The sequence below is a fragment of the Lactuca sativa genome, chromosome 3, assembly GCF_002870075.4.
Source record: "Lactuca sativa cultivar Salinas chromosome 3, Lsat_Salinas_v11, whole genome shotgun sequence".
NCBI classification, from domain to species: domain Eukaryota; kingdom Viridiplantae; phylum Streptophyta; class Magnoliopsida; order Asterales; family Asteraceae; genus Lactuca; species Lactuca sativa.
The window spans coordinates 196605846-196620121 of record NC_056625.2 but is presented as its reverse complement, the minus strand read 5'-3'; positions in this window follow the sequence as shown (position 1 = coordinate 196620121).

Sequence of the window (14276 nt, the reverse complement as noted above, 5' to 3'; positions counted from 1 at the left end):
CATCAAGTTTTAACGAAGTTGATCTTAACAAATAGATAAGATCATTAAGGGTCTTGTCATAGTCTGTTTCATAGGTGTCCCAAAGGAACTCACTATCTAACTTAGAAAGTGATTGAACCACCGACTTTCTCAAGACTTTGACACCCAACTCTCCCGACTTGTCAATATGTGACTACACCTCCAAGATGTGACCACACCTAGACCTTGCCTTGCCAATAGGGCTTGAGTGACCTTAAACTTTTCAAGAACTTGTGGGTTAGAGAGAATAATTGGAGGAGGTGAAAGAAGTATGATTTCCAAGGGACATCATCTTCATTTAGGAAAGCTTGTTTCAAGAGATTTGGGAAGATCATAAATGTCTAAACCAGACATGCTTTTGGGAGATATTCAAGATAGTTGATTTAAAGTCCTTAATATGACACCTAATATGAAATATTAAGGCTATGACCCAACAAACTATTTTATAACTTAGAAGAGGGATGTTGTAATCCAAGCTATAAAATATTTGAAGGTAGGTGAATGACGATTCACCAATTTCCACCAAGAAAAACGAAATAATAATTAGGTTTTTAATTGGTTTTGAAACTCCTAGATCTTTGAGAGTCATTGAACTGTTCAATGGCATGTTTCAATCTCGAGTGTGCCCTTCAGGTTTTGTGACTGGGATGCCCAGGATCAGAAAACAAGGTGTGAAGTAACCATGCAAATTACTTGGTACCCTTAAGTGTTTACCCCTCAATCGATGTGCCGGTTAACCACACACGCTCCATCGATACTATGATAAACATTAAGTTACCCTTTGCCTACCTTTATAAATACGAGTTAGTGTGCCGGTTAACCACACACGCTCCACTAACCGACTTAAACAAAGTGCAAAGTGTAATTTCATGGATTAGCACCTTATTCACATTTTCCTAAGTAACTAAGATTGGGTATTATTAAGAGTTTAGTTACTCAGTATTTATCATTAATACTTTTAATGAAGGGAGAATTATAGTCCTGTCAAACCCGTTCGGCTAACGACCCTCCACCAGTCAAGCAAGAGGTGGGTGACAGTGGACACCCATTAAGTTGCCATTTTCTAGGCAACAACCTTATACCCACCTTACAGACCGACTTCGTGAATGAGGCGTACTAGCTGTAAGACTGACTTTACTCTTATACATATATATATTATTAACTTATAATATTATAAAGTATAAGGGTTGAATTTTAACTCTTTAAAATTCTAAGGGCTAACTTGGAATTAAAGTATTCATAAGTGAAAACTTTTCAAATTCCAAAACTTGAGGGCAAGTTTTGAAACTATTCAAAACTAATTAATTCCATAACTTATGTGTTTAAAGTAGTTTTAATCCAAAAACTCTTCAAGTTCCATAACTTGAGGACAAGTTATGGAAGACTTTAAACTAATAAAAGAACAACTTTTCTTTATTTTATAACTTATGGAATTAATTAAGGTTACACTTTTTGTTTTTTAATTATTATTTAATGAAGAGACTCTTGGTCCTCCATAACTTGAGGACAAATTATGGAGTCATAACACCAATTAATTAGAACTAGACTCTTCATTTTTGTAACCTTTGCCAACTTTTTATGAGTTTTATGAAACTTAAATGTGACTTTTCATATAACTTGCGGACAAGTTACAAAAACACATTTTAGAATCAACTCTTAGATTAATTTGGATCGCAACTTTTCTATTAATCTAAGCAACTCATAAGAACAAGATAATTCAAATCAAACTTTTTCATGTAATTAGTCTAAACCTTAAACTAATACAAAACATGAATCTATTGACAATTATCTTTGAAATTGGATTAGCATGAACATTACCACATCAAAAACAAGTTTATAAGTTCAAAAACATCTTAGGGTAATGTTCCTAGTCCAATTCCAGCCAAAAAAGTTGAATTTATGCTGTCTGGGGGTCCAACTCGTCGAGTGCATGAACCAAATCGACGAGTTGGATCGATTTGATCACTTTTTAGGCATGGACTCGCCGAGTCTCCTGATGGACTCGCCGAGTCTGATGATCAGACAACAACAATTTTGATTTTTTAAGCAGTTTTGCAAGTATAACAAGAAAACAAGCCTAGGCTCTGATACCACTGTTGGGTTTTGAGCATTCTAACACTCCTATGGTGTACATGCAACCCTATAAACTTTGGATCTATGTTTTCTCTATAATACATGCAAATAAGAACTTTCCAAGGCTTTAATCCTAACTAGCATATTATGAAGTTCTTATACTACAAAGTACTAGTTAGATGACATACCTTTTGATGTAGCGTGATGTCTTCAACCTTTAAGAGCTTAGCCCCAATAGTGTGGAAGCCTCAAATGGAAGCACAAATCACCAAAACACCTTGGAAGACTTTAGAGAATATGGATACTTGGTTCTCTCTAGTGAAATTGGCTAGCCCTTCTTAGTGTACCACACTAGTGCCAATTTCACCAACCAAGGACATCTTTATATAGTGTGGAGGATTAGGGTTAAACCCTAATACCCATGACCTTTCATTTCCTAGGATCCATGGGTTAAACACTCCATGGACTATCCATAAAAGCTTAGCCCAACCTAAATTAACTTGGCCCATTTCATATATATAAGAGTCCATATTTAATTAGTTCCTTTTGATCACTTAATTAATTATAAATTAATTCTTGATCAATACTAATTAAATAATATGATTCCATATTAATATATTAGAACTTATAATATATTAATATTAATCATAAACATACTATTCTCAAAAGATTATCCATATAAATTGTGTCGGTGAAGTGCAACCCAAATGGAACATGTCGGGTCGGGTCAAGTACATACCAAATATAGTTATGGACTTAGACATTAATCCAACACATCCTTTTGTTATCAATACAAAGGTGATAGAACCACTGGAGTTGTTACATATTGATCTATGTGGTCCATCCTCCATTGAAAGCATTGGTGGGAACAAGTGCATTCTTGTCATAATTGATGACTTCTCTCGTTTCACATGGGTATTTTTCTTGAAGCAAAAATCAGAGGCGACTCCTAAGCTTAAGCTCTTCATAAAACAAGTAGAGTTCCAACTGCGAAAGGTGGTTTGTAATGTAAGAAGCGACAATGGCTTGGAATTCAAGAACAAGGATTTCGAAGATTTTCTGGCTGAAAAGGGAACAACACAAAATTTCTCTGCTCCATGTACCCCGCAGCAGAATGGAATCGTCGAAAGGTGAAACTGATCTCTGTGTGAAGCGGCTCGAACTATGCTAAGGTCCTCTTCCTTGCCTTTATATTTCTGGGCTGATGCTATTGCTTTTGCTTGTTACACTTAAAATAGATCATATCTAAACAAACGTTTATCTATCACTCCTTACGAGATCTTGAAGAACCACAAGCCTAATGTGAAGTTCTCTCATGTGTTCAGTTCAAGATGCTTCGTCTTTAACTCAAAGGAGAATCGAAACAAGTTTGATGCTCAGGCTGATGAAGGGATATTTTTGGGATACTCCTTGCAATCAAAGGTGTATAGAGTTCTAAATAAATGCTCAAAGAAGATGGAAGACACATACTATGTCACTTTCGATGACAATTATGTCAAGAAGTTGAAGACAACGGAAGAGGCAATGCAGGAAATCTTTCCAAAGTCTAGTCAAGTTACTATACCTATCTTAAATCTTTTCGAGCAATATATGCTTCTCTTCGATGAACCTCAAAAAGATATTGATTCTGAATCCAAGGAGGAAGATAACAAAGTCAACACTTTAAAGCAAATTATGGACGAGGTTGCTCAGAAGATGGCAGCTGATTAACCAAAGGCAACCGAAAGACCTGACTCAAGCGAACCTTCAGGTGATCATCCTTCTGTTTAGGGGGGGGGGGGGGGGGGGCTCGTCTCTACCAAATGATCAAGGCTCTTCATTTCAAGGGGAGAATTCAACGTTACAATCATCTAGCTCAACCGAAACTCCAAATGAAGGGGAACATTCTGATCTAGAAATTGATCATGTATCATCATTCGAGGGGGAGAACACAAATATCAATGACGATGATATAATATCAGAATTGGAAGAAGAAGTCAATGCAGAACTAGATCCTTTTATGATCCAAATTACCCTCCTCTCATTAAATGGACCAAAGACCATCCTCAAAGACAAACCATTGGGGAATCCTTAGGAAAGGAATCAACTTGATCACAGATCAAAGCGAAACAAGCTGCACTATTATCTCAAGTAGAATTTTGCATGTTCAACTCTTTTGTCTCCAAAGTTGAACCGAAGACTGTCAATTTGGCTCTTGATCATTCTGATTGGGTTCAAGCCATGCAAGACGAGCTGAATGAGTTTGAAAGAAACAAAGTATGGCGTTTAATTCCAACTCCAAAGGAAGCTCCGGTTGTTGTAAAAGGATATTGTCAAGAGGAAGGTATTGATTATGAAGTGACCTTCACTCCAGTTGCAAGACTAGAGTCTGTTCGAATTTTTCTTGCTTATGCTACACACAAAAACTTTGAAGTCTATCAAATGGACGTAAAGTGTGCCTTTCTCAACGGAGAACTTGAAGAAACTGTGTATTTGAGCAACCGCCAGGCTTCGTGAACGAAAAGCATCTAGATCACTACGACATTCTAGACAAAGCGGTATATGGCCTGAAGCAGGCTCCCAGGGCTTGGTATGAAACTCTTACTCGTTTCTTAAGAATGTCAAAATTTAAACAAGGTTCGGTTGACCCAACCTTTTTTCGTAAGAGAGAGGGTAACCACATTATGATAGTCCAAATTTACGTTGATGACATCATCTTCGGCTCCATGAATCCCAGATTAACAGTCGAATTCAGGAAGTTGCTGGAAACTAAATTTGAGATAAGCTCAATGTAAGGTCAAACCTTGAAATATGATAATGTTTAAAACAGACTCAGCATCAGTGCATATCTCAGTAACAGCGCCAGCGTGTCAGCAGCTCAGTTTGTAATAGTTTAGTTTATTCAGTGCATTGTAACAAATCTTATATTTATGTTGTTTCCATAGTTAGCCTAATTAGTTAGCTGGCGTATCCCTGTTTTGTAGGGATTGTCTAGAATAGCAGTATATAATCTCTTGTATAGGTTTGTGAATGGTTACGCCTTTCACAAACCCTAATCGCTGCTTTGTGCACACGATAATCTCTTTGTGAGATTATCTTTCTTAGTGAAAGTTTTTCTTCGTGAATTCCTCTTGTTCTTATTTACTGTCATTGTTTGATATATTGATTGATCTAAAGGCTTCTTCAATTGGTATCAGAGCCAGGTTTCTCTTATCAAACAAATGGCTTCATCTTCTTCTTCGTCAAACTCATCAAATCATCCTTCCGCTAAAATTCCTCCTTTTGATGAAACAAACTTTGCTATGTGGAAAATAAAGGCTCTATATGCCTTAGAGTCAGTAGATGAAGACATGTTGGACATCGTCGAAAATGTTCCATATGTCCCGATGTATCAGCCTCTAAAAAATAATGTTCCTGATGACACTATGAAGAAAACTCCTAAAGAAAACTGGATGGCAGATGACAAAAGAAAACATGGTCTAGATGTTCGTGCTCGTGCCGCAATCAGCTACGCTCTGCCATCCAACATTTTTGGGCTAGTTCAAAATTGCATCTCAGCAAAAGAGATGATGGATACTTTGACTGTATCTTTTGAAGGCACTGAAGAAGTCAAGGCTACTCAAATAAATGATCTTAATCAAAGGTATGAACATTTTTTTTCTAAGAAAGGTGAAACCTTGACTCAAACCTTTAACAGATTCAATACTCTTGTTAATGATCTTCGGAGATTAGATCAGTTGAAGCATAGAACTGTTCTAGTGCAGAAGTTTTTGGATTCTCTGGGTGCAGGTTGGGAGAACCATGTTGATGTGCTGAAAAATAGTGAGAAGATCAACTCTATGTACTTACAAAGTCTGTATGGAAATCTTCGATACTATGAGGAATCCAAGCTTCAAAGAAAGGAGCTGATGAAAGACACTCAACGTGAATCATCTGTAGCCTTGTTCTCAAAAAAAGGCTAGTGTCAGATTCAGACACTGATAGCCATTCAGACACTGATTCCTCTAAAACTAACACTGATGATCTCGAAATGGTTGTGGCGAGTGCAGCTTTGATTGTAAAGACCTTTGAGAAATCTGGCCGAAACTTCTCAAAGTTTCAAAAGAAGATGGGTGGAAAGTTTTCAAAAAGATCAGAAGCTGATAAAAAGCATGGTACTGATAAGAAAGAGAAGGCTCAGTGCTTTAACTGTGGGAGCATTGATCATTTTGCAAAAGAGTGTAAACAAAAGAAACAAGGCTCGGATGAATACTGGAAGCAGAAGTACAACAAGCTGATTGAGAAGCTGAAAGCAGAGAACTTGGAACATAAAGTTCTTGTTGCTGAAGAAGAAAAATGGAAGACTGATGAGGAGTCATCAGATGATGAAGTGAAGTGTGTAATGGTAAAGATAGAAGACACGGATGTTTCTGAAAAAGCAAAAGTACATTTGATGTTGATATGTCTGATGCTGTTGAAAACTCCAGGAAGCACAACACTGACTCTCCTTCTATGTACCAGGTTAAAAACTTTGTTTCCTATTCAATGAATGAAAAAATCAATATGTTTGAGTATTTGGGCGTCATTAATTCTAAGAAGAATCAAACAATAAGAGATTTGCAAAATCAAATTCATCTTCTTGAAACTGATATATCCATGAAAAATAACATTATTGAGTCCACTTAGGAAAATCTTAGAATCACTAGTTTGTCAAATTCATCTTTATCTGCTGAAATTGACAATGTTAAAAATCTTATGATCAAAGAACAAACTGTGCTTCATACTTGGGCAAAATCTCATAAGAATGCAAATTATATTATTTCTGCTCAAATTCCACATTCATGTGAAAAAATTCTTGGGGGTAATTTTGCAGAAGCTGAAAAGGTTTTTAAATCACAAGAAAAGGAATCTGAGTTTTATTCCATGAAGGAGATGAAAAACAATTTCAAAAATAAGTTTGTCAGTAACTCTTTTATTAATCAGAGTTTAATTGATGAATACTGTATTACTAATTCTGATGGTATTACTGAGTGTAATGTTGAAATTACCGGAGTTGATCCAACCTCTTACCCTGCACATCTTATAAGACCAACTCCACTCACTGAGAATATTATTGCCTTTCCTATCTCAAATGGAGTGTTTCATGCTGTTCATGAACAACTTAAGCATTTTCCTGATTGCAATTCATCTGTGAATAAGTCAAAATCAGACACTGATAGCTCATTATCTAACACTGATCAAATTCATTCTGACACTGAATTCAGTTGTGACTCAATGATAAACAAAAGGACTCAAAGCTCTCTTGGTGAATCTTACATGTCAAAATGTGTTAAATCAAAAAATTTGCTCACCAAGAAGAACTTTGGTACTAGAGTTTTTTACAGATGTGGTGATACTTCTCACAAGATCAGTGAATGTTCATTTGATAAATCATCCTCAAGAGCTGAAAATATTAAAGTTAGAAATGAAAAATGGACTCTTAAGTCAAATTCTTTAAACTGTCTTCCTAAGGAGTGTTATAATCTATTATCAAATAACTTTGTGAATGACCCATCTTCGAATGGGTCAGTGTGTTCTAACTAGTTTCTCAACACTGCAGGGTCAGGAGCATCTTTGGTACTTAGATAGTGGTTGCTCAAGGCATATGACAGGATCAAAGTCTCTCCTGGAAGATTATGTCAAGAAAACTGGTCCTGCAGTTACTTATGGAGACAATGGAAAGGGGTTCACTAAGGGATATGGAAATATCAAATGCAATAACGTGGTTTTTCAAAACGTTTCATATGTAAAGGGTCTCAAACACAACCTTATCTCTATCATTCAATTGGGTGATGATGACTATGAAGTTCACTTTACAAAGAAGGAAGGCAGAGTTGTAAACACTGACAAGAACATTGTACTTTCAGCAAGTAGAAAAGATGATATATATGTTCTTGACATGTTCTCGAGTGACAAGGCACTGATGCAATGCTTCTTCACAAAGTCTCAGACGAATCTTAGCTGGATTTGGCACAAAAGGTTTTCGCATCTGAACTTCAAGAACCTATCCAAAATATCCAATCAAGATCTAGTTAGAGGGCTCCCAAAATTCAGCGTTGTGAAAGACAAGATGTGCTCAGCTTGTGAACAAGGAAAACAAACCAAGTCCTCTTTCAAACCCAAGTCGTGTTCCAGTATATCAGTCCCTCTTCATTTACTCCACATGGACCTGTTTGGACCTATTCCTGTCCGTTCACTAGGTGGAAATAAGTATACTCTAGTGGTTGTGGATGAGTTCATTCGATTTACATGGGTAGTTTTCCTGAAGAAGAAAAGTCATGCTGCAAAGGAAATTATCTCACTGATTCGTAAAAATGAGACACTGACAGGTCTCAAAGTTAAGCAGCTAAGAAGTGATCATGGTACTGAGTTCCGAAACTCAACTCTTGAAGAATTTTGTGATCATAAAGGAATTGGGCAAAACTTCTCAGCTCCTCGTACTCCTCAGCAAAATGGAGTTTCTGAACGAAGAAATAGAACACTGATTGAGGCAGGAAGGACCTTGATGATCCATGCTGGTCTTCCTATGTCGTTTTGGGCTGAAGTTGTCAATACAACGTGCTTTACTCAGAATCGATCTCTAATTCACAGGATTCATAAGAAGACACCATATGAAATGCTGAAAGATCGAAAGCCAGATGTATCCTTTTTTCATGTATTCGGATGTATTTGTTATATTCTAAATCAGCGTGACCCAAGATCCAAGTTTGAACCTAAGGCTGATAAAGGTATTTTCGTTGGGTACTCATCCATTTCAAAGGCTTTTCGTGTTTTTCATGTGAACAGGCAATGCATTGAAGAATCCATTCATGTGAAGTTTGATGAGGAATCATACACTGATGAAAAAGTCACTCATTCCTCTTCTATTTTTCAAGAGCTTCTCTCTTGTCCATTTGACGAAGTCCCTCCCGCTGGAGATGAAGCTGATTCTTCTGATTCTATCGTTCCAGTTCCATGTTCCTTGAATCAAGATACTGCAGCCAGATCAACAGATAATTCATTAGGTGCTGATGAAATCCTTGAAGCTGAAGACTCTCCTGAAACTGATAACTTGTCAGTGTCAAACTCTACGGAATCAGCATCAGTCACTGAACATCGAGATCATCCTGTTGATCAAATTATAGGGAATATTCATGATGGTGTCCGAACCAGATCTCGTGTATCTAATACCTTTTGCATGTATGTTAATTTTGTTTTAATGATCTTACCTGACAAGATACACACAGCTCTTCAAGATGCAGATTGTATCAAAGCCATGCAACAAGAACTGAATGAGTTTGAAAGGCACAAAGTTTGGACTCTAGTCCCAAGACCATCAGGGAAGACTATCACCGGAACTCGCTGGGTCTATCGTAACAAGGTTGATAAAGATGGAATCATTACTCGCAACAAGGCAAGGCTTGTAGCTCAAGGGTTTACTCAAATTGAATCCATCGACTACGGGGAAACTTTTGCTCCAGTTGCTCGCATTGAAGCAATCAGACTGTTTCTCGCATATGCATCCTACATGAATTTCATTGTCTATCAGATGGATGTGAAAACAGCATTCCTCCATGGTGTATTAGAAGAAGAAGTATTCCTCAATCAGCCCCCAGGATTTGTTGACAAAGATCACCCTGATTATGTGTATCGATTAGATAAAGCTGTTTATGGACTGAAGCAAGCACCCAGCGCTTGCTATGACACACTGACAACATATCTACTTGAAAATGGATACAGACGAGGAGCAATCGACAATACTCTCTTCATCAAAAACAAAGGCTCAGATATGGTTCTTGTTCAAAGTTATGTCGATGACATCATTTTTGGTTCTCCAAATGAGACACTGAGCAAGGAATTTGCAGAGATCATGTCTCAAAGGTTCGAAATGAGCATGATGGGGAAGATGACCTCTTTCTTAGGTCTTGAAGTTCAGCAACACAAGTCAGGTATTTCCATTTGCCAAAGTAAATATATTTCTGACTTGCTTGTTAAGTATTCTCTCAGTGACTACAAACCAGCTTCTACTCCAGTGTCCAAGACTGATAAGATACATGTTGATCCAACTAGAACTGATGTAAATCAGTCTCTGTATCGAGGAATGATTGGATCTCTCTTATATCTCACGGCAAGTCATCCTGATATCATATTTGGAACCATTCTCTGTGCTCGATTCCAAGCTAATCCCAAGGAATCTCATCTCATGGCCGTCAAACGTAACTTTCGATACTTGAAAGGGACTCAAAACCTTGCACTGTGGTATCCTCGCGACTCAGCATTTGAAATTTTTGGATACACTGACTCGGACTATGCAGGATGCAATTTAGACAAAAAGAGTACATCTGGTGGATGTCACTTCCTTGTAAATCGTCTCATCAGCTGGTCTAGCAAGAAGCAAACATCAGTAGCCATCTCAACTGCAGAAGTTAAGTATGTTGCAGCCGGGAGATGTTGTGCTCAGCTCTTATGGATTCAAAATCAGCTTCTCGACTATGGGATCAAGTTCTTAAAGACTCCTATATATTGTGATAACACCAGTGCCATTCAAATCACACAAAACCCTGTTCAGCACTCAAAGACGAAGCATATCGAAATCAGACATCATTTCATCTGAGATAATGTTGAAAAGGGAAAGGTTGTTCTTGAACATGTCAAGACTTCGGAGCAACTTGCTGATATCTTCACTAAGGCACTGGATTCTCAAACAACTGCTTACATTATTGGAGAACTTGGAATGATTACCTTGTAATTAATTTTGCTGTTTAATTGTGCTAATGATTGGTATTGTCTTATAAGCTGATGTATATTGTGCTGATGATGACATGCTGATGATATTTGCATACTGAGTACTTGGTTTGATATCCCATCTTTCTCTCTTCTTCATGTCTTCTAAACTAAAGTTGAATGATTCACTGTATTAAACCGTACACTGATAACAACTTGAAACTCTTTGCCGATGGTTAGATCAAAACACCAAGATCTATCACATGCAACTATCCATTCTTACCAATCTTACACTGATTCAATGATTCAGTGTGACAAAACACACGCTGATAAGAATCTAAAAAATCTTTGCCGATGGTTAGATCAAAACACCAAGATCTATCACACACAACTATCCCTTCTTACCAATCTTACACTGATTCTGTGATTCAGTGTGCCAAAACACACGCTGATGAGAGTCTAAAAATCTTTGCCGATGGTTTGACCAAAACACCAAGGTTTATCACACGCAACAATCCTTTCTTTACCTTCTTCTTATTCAGTGTCTAATGATTCAGTAAGATAAACCACTCACTGATAAAGTCACAACACTCTGTACCGATGGTTAGATAATGTAACTAGTATCTATCACACGCACCAATCTCCTTGCTAGCCCCGATTAAGCAAGTTGTACCTTGAATTGACGGAGGAATATTTTCAGCATGTAACTTTTGTGACACTGATCTAAGCGCTTCCGCAAACACTGATTGACGTTTCACCTTCAGTCAACGAATCTTTTATCCAATGGTTATTTTCTGATCTGACAGATTGTTACGATACGCCGTTATTTTTAATGAAGATAATCATCCCCTTTTTAATGAAGATGATCATTACCTTTTTAAACCCCCCTTTTCATTCCATATTTAAACCTCTCTCACCCTTGATTTAAACTTTCCTTCCACGATTTTAAACTTCCCTCAAAACCCTAGAACTCTAAAAACTCTCTAATGGCGGCATCTCTGTTCACTTACTCCTCCACCTCACGAAGGGTAGTTCCTGCCCCAAACACTCCTCCTCTTCCAATTCACATCAAGGCTACAAACGTTGTTTTCAACCCTGATATTCCATAGGTTCATCGAGGTCTTGGACTCGATGATTTTGTCAATTTCTTAGCTTCCTGCCGCCTACGATACGCAATCAGTGATGTTCCATCCGAGTTCTTCCCTGAACAAGTATGTGAGTTCTACTACACTGCAACTGTCAATGACGACAACAATGCCATCACCGGGACCATTGGCCATGGAAGACACTCTGTCTTCATCACCGCAGAACTTCTCAGTGATGCCTTAAGGTTACCTATCTTTGAACCTTTCTCTGAACCTCCCACTATTGAACGGTGTAGACGTATGTTTGATCAACTGGGTTATGATCACTCAAAGGCTGGTACTCGATCAGCTCTTATTTTGCGCCAATGTATGACCCCAGGTTGGAAATTTTTCACCGGTGCTCTATGCAAGTGTGTGGGTCACAAGTCTCGAAGTTTGATCAGTTGAGTAATTATGAGCAACAAGTCGTCTGCTCACTTCTTCTCAACATAAGACTGGATTATGGGGCTCTATTCTTTGATAAGCTTGTTCAGCTTCTTCATGCAAATGTACGTGCTGATCATGTTCCGTTTCCACGCTGGATTGCTCTTGTGTTCGACAAATTCTTCGCTGCAGACTACTTCTCGCATTCTGGAAATCCCATCCAATGCCCTCACATGTCTGTTCGCATGTATCAAGATGATCCTCTGGATACTGACATTGGAATCTCCGATAGGATGAGAGAATGGATTGCAAATCCATACACTGTTCCTTCTCTCACCACTGACACTGATGAAGGAGGCGCTGATGGTAACCATGTAGATCACGCTGATCAAGAGGATGAACACCATGATGGTGGTCATTTCTCTCCTCAACTTTCTCATCATATCGTCTTGGATACTGACAAAGTTCCGTCAACACCAAAGGATTCCATGAATCAGGGGGAGCAACCATCTCAGGGGGAGCATCCCTCGTAGGGGGAGAATCCACAATTTCAGGGGGAGCATCCATCACCAGCAGCTCATCACTTTTCTCCAGGGATGCCACCTAGCTCACCAGTCGCTCTCGTTACTTCAGTTGTTCAAATTCTGGCTTCAGCATTTACTGAACTTATGACACTGACTCGGGACATGAGTGAGCGTCTTCTTCACATTGAGGCTGATGTTCAACAGCTAAAGGAGGTTCTCCTGCATACTCCTCCCTCTAGTCCCTAATCTGATGATGCTCAAAAAGGGGGAGATACTGATGATGATGCTGATGCTGATGATAATGCTAATGGTGAACCAAATGAGAGAGACACAGAACATGTTGACAACACCATTATTCAGCCTGAATCACCCAAGCCCATGCCTGTGTCTGACTCTGCGGGGCATAATAGTCCAGCAGCTACTGAAAAGCTGATTGAAGATAGTAAGCATGATGAAGAGCATGATGAACCAGATGATGAATATCAAATACTGGATATGAACTTCATTAATCCTCTTATTCTAGTTCAGCAAGAAAGTTCAGATGACCTTGAAGAATCTCATCCGCTATCAGTTGATCCTGTTGCTGATCCCATCATTCTGGTCCAAGGAGAGGATTCAGACGTTGCCAGTGAAGAATCTCATCTGCTATCTCGAAAGCGTAAGGTAGCAGATACTGACTTGGCTCATTCTCAAACTGATACTTCTCTTCCTGGGAAGAAACCCAAGTCCATAGTCAGTATTTCAAATCTTGCCGCTGAATGGAACATGTCTCCTGATCAAGTTAAGCAAATTCTTGATGAAGCTAATCGAGCTCAGCTTCTAAAGAACATTGCTCAAGCTGATGAATCTCTTATTCAGCACAAACTTCAGGCCAAGGGATCTTTTGAAGCTCAGATGCAGAAATTCCTGGAATTTCAGTCCAAGGCTAAGTTTTCTCAACCTCCTCCTGGCCATAGTAAGCCTAAGACTGACAGTGTTCTTGACCGGATTGATCGAAAGAGGTTTGAAGACGTTCTTAAGCGGCGAATGTGTGGAGATAAGATCATCAAAGTCAAAGCTTCCAAACCACGAAACGAGAAAATCCTTACGTTGCTGATCACTCGTCAAGGTCCTAAGCATTCATACACTGAAGTTGTCTAGAGGGATGAGCTGATCAGGTATGGATACTCTGAATGGATGGAACTACTTGAACTAGCATCCAAGCAAACCTCAGCTCATTCTTCGGAACTGACTTGTGCTCTTCATTTGCTGATCAAGAAAGTTCAGTGTTTGGATCTTGTTCCTAAAGAACGACCTCAGCATCAAGGCCAAAGGTTGTCTGTTCCTAGAACTAGAAGAACCAAGTTTCAAGTTGATGGTGAAGATGTATTGGTTCTGGACTTTGTTGCTGGCGGAATTAACAATTCTCTTCCTATCAGTGTTGATCCGGTTCAGCATAAGTTTATCTCAGCTC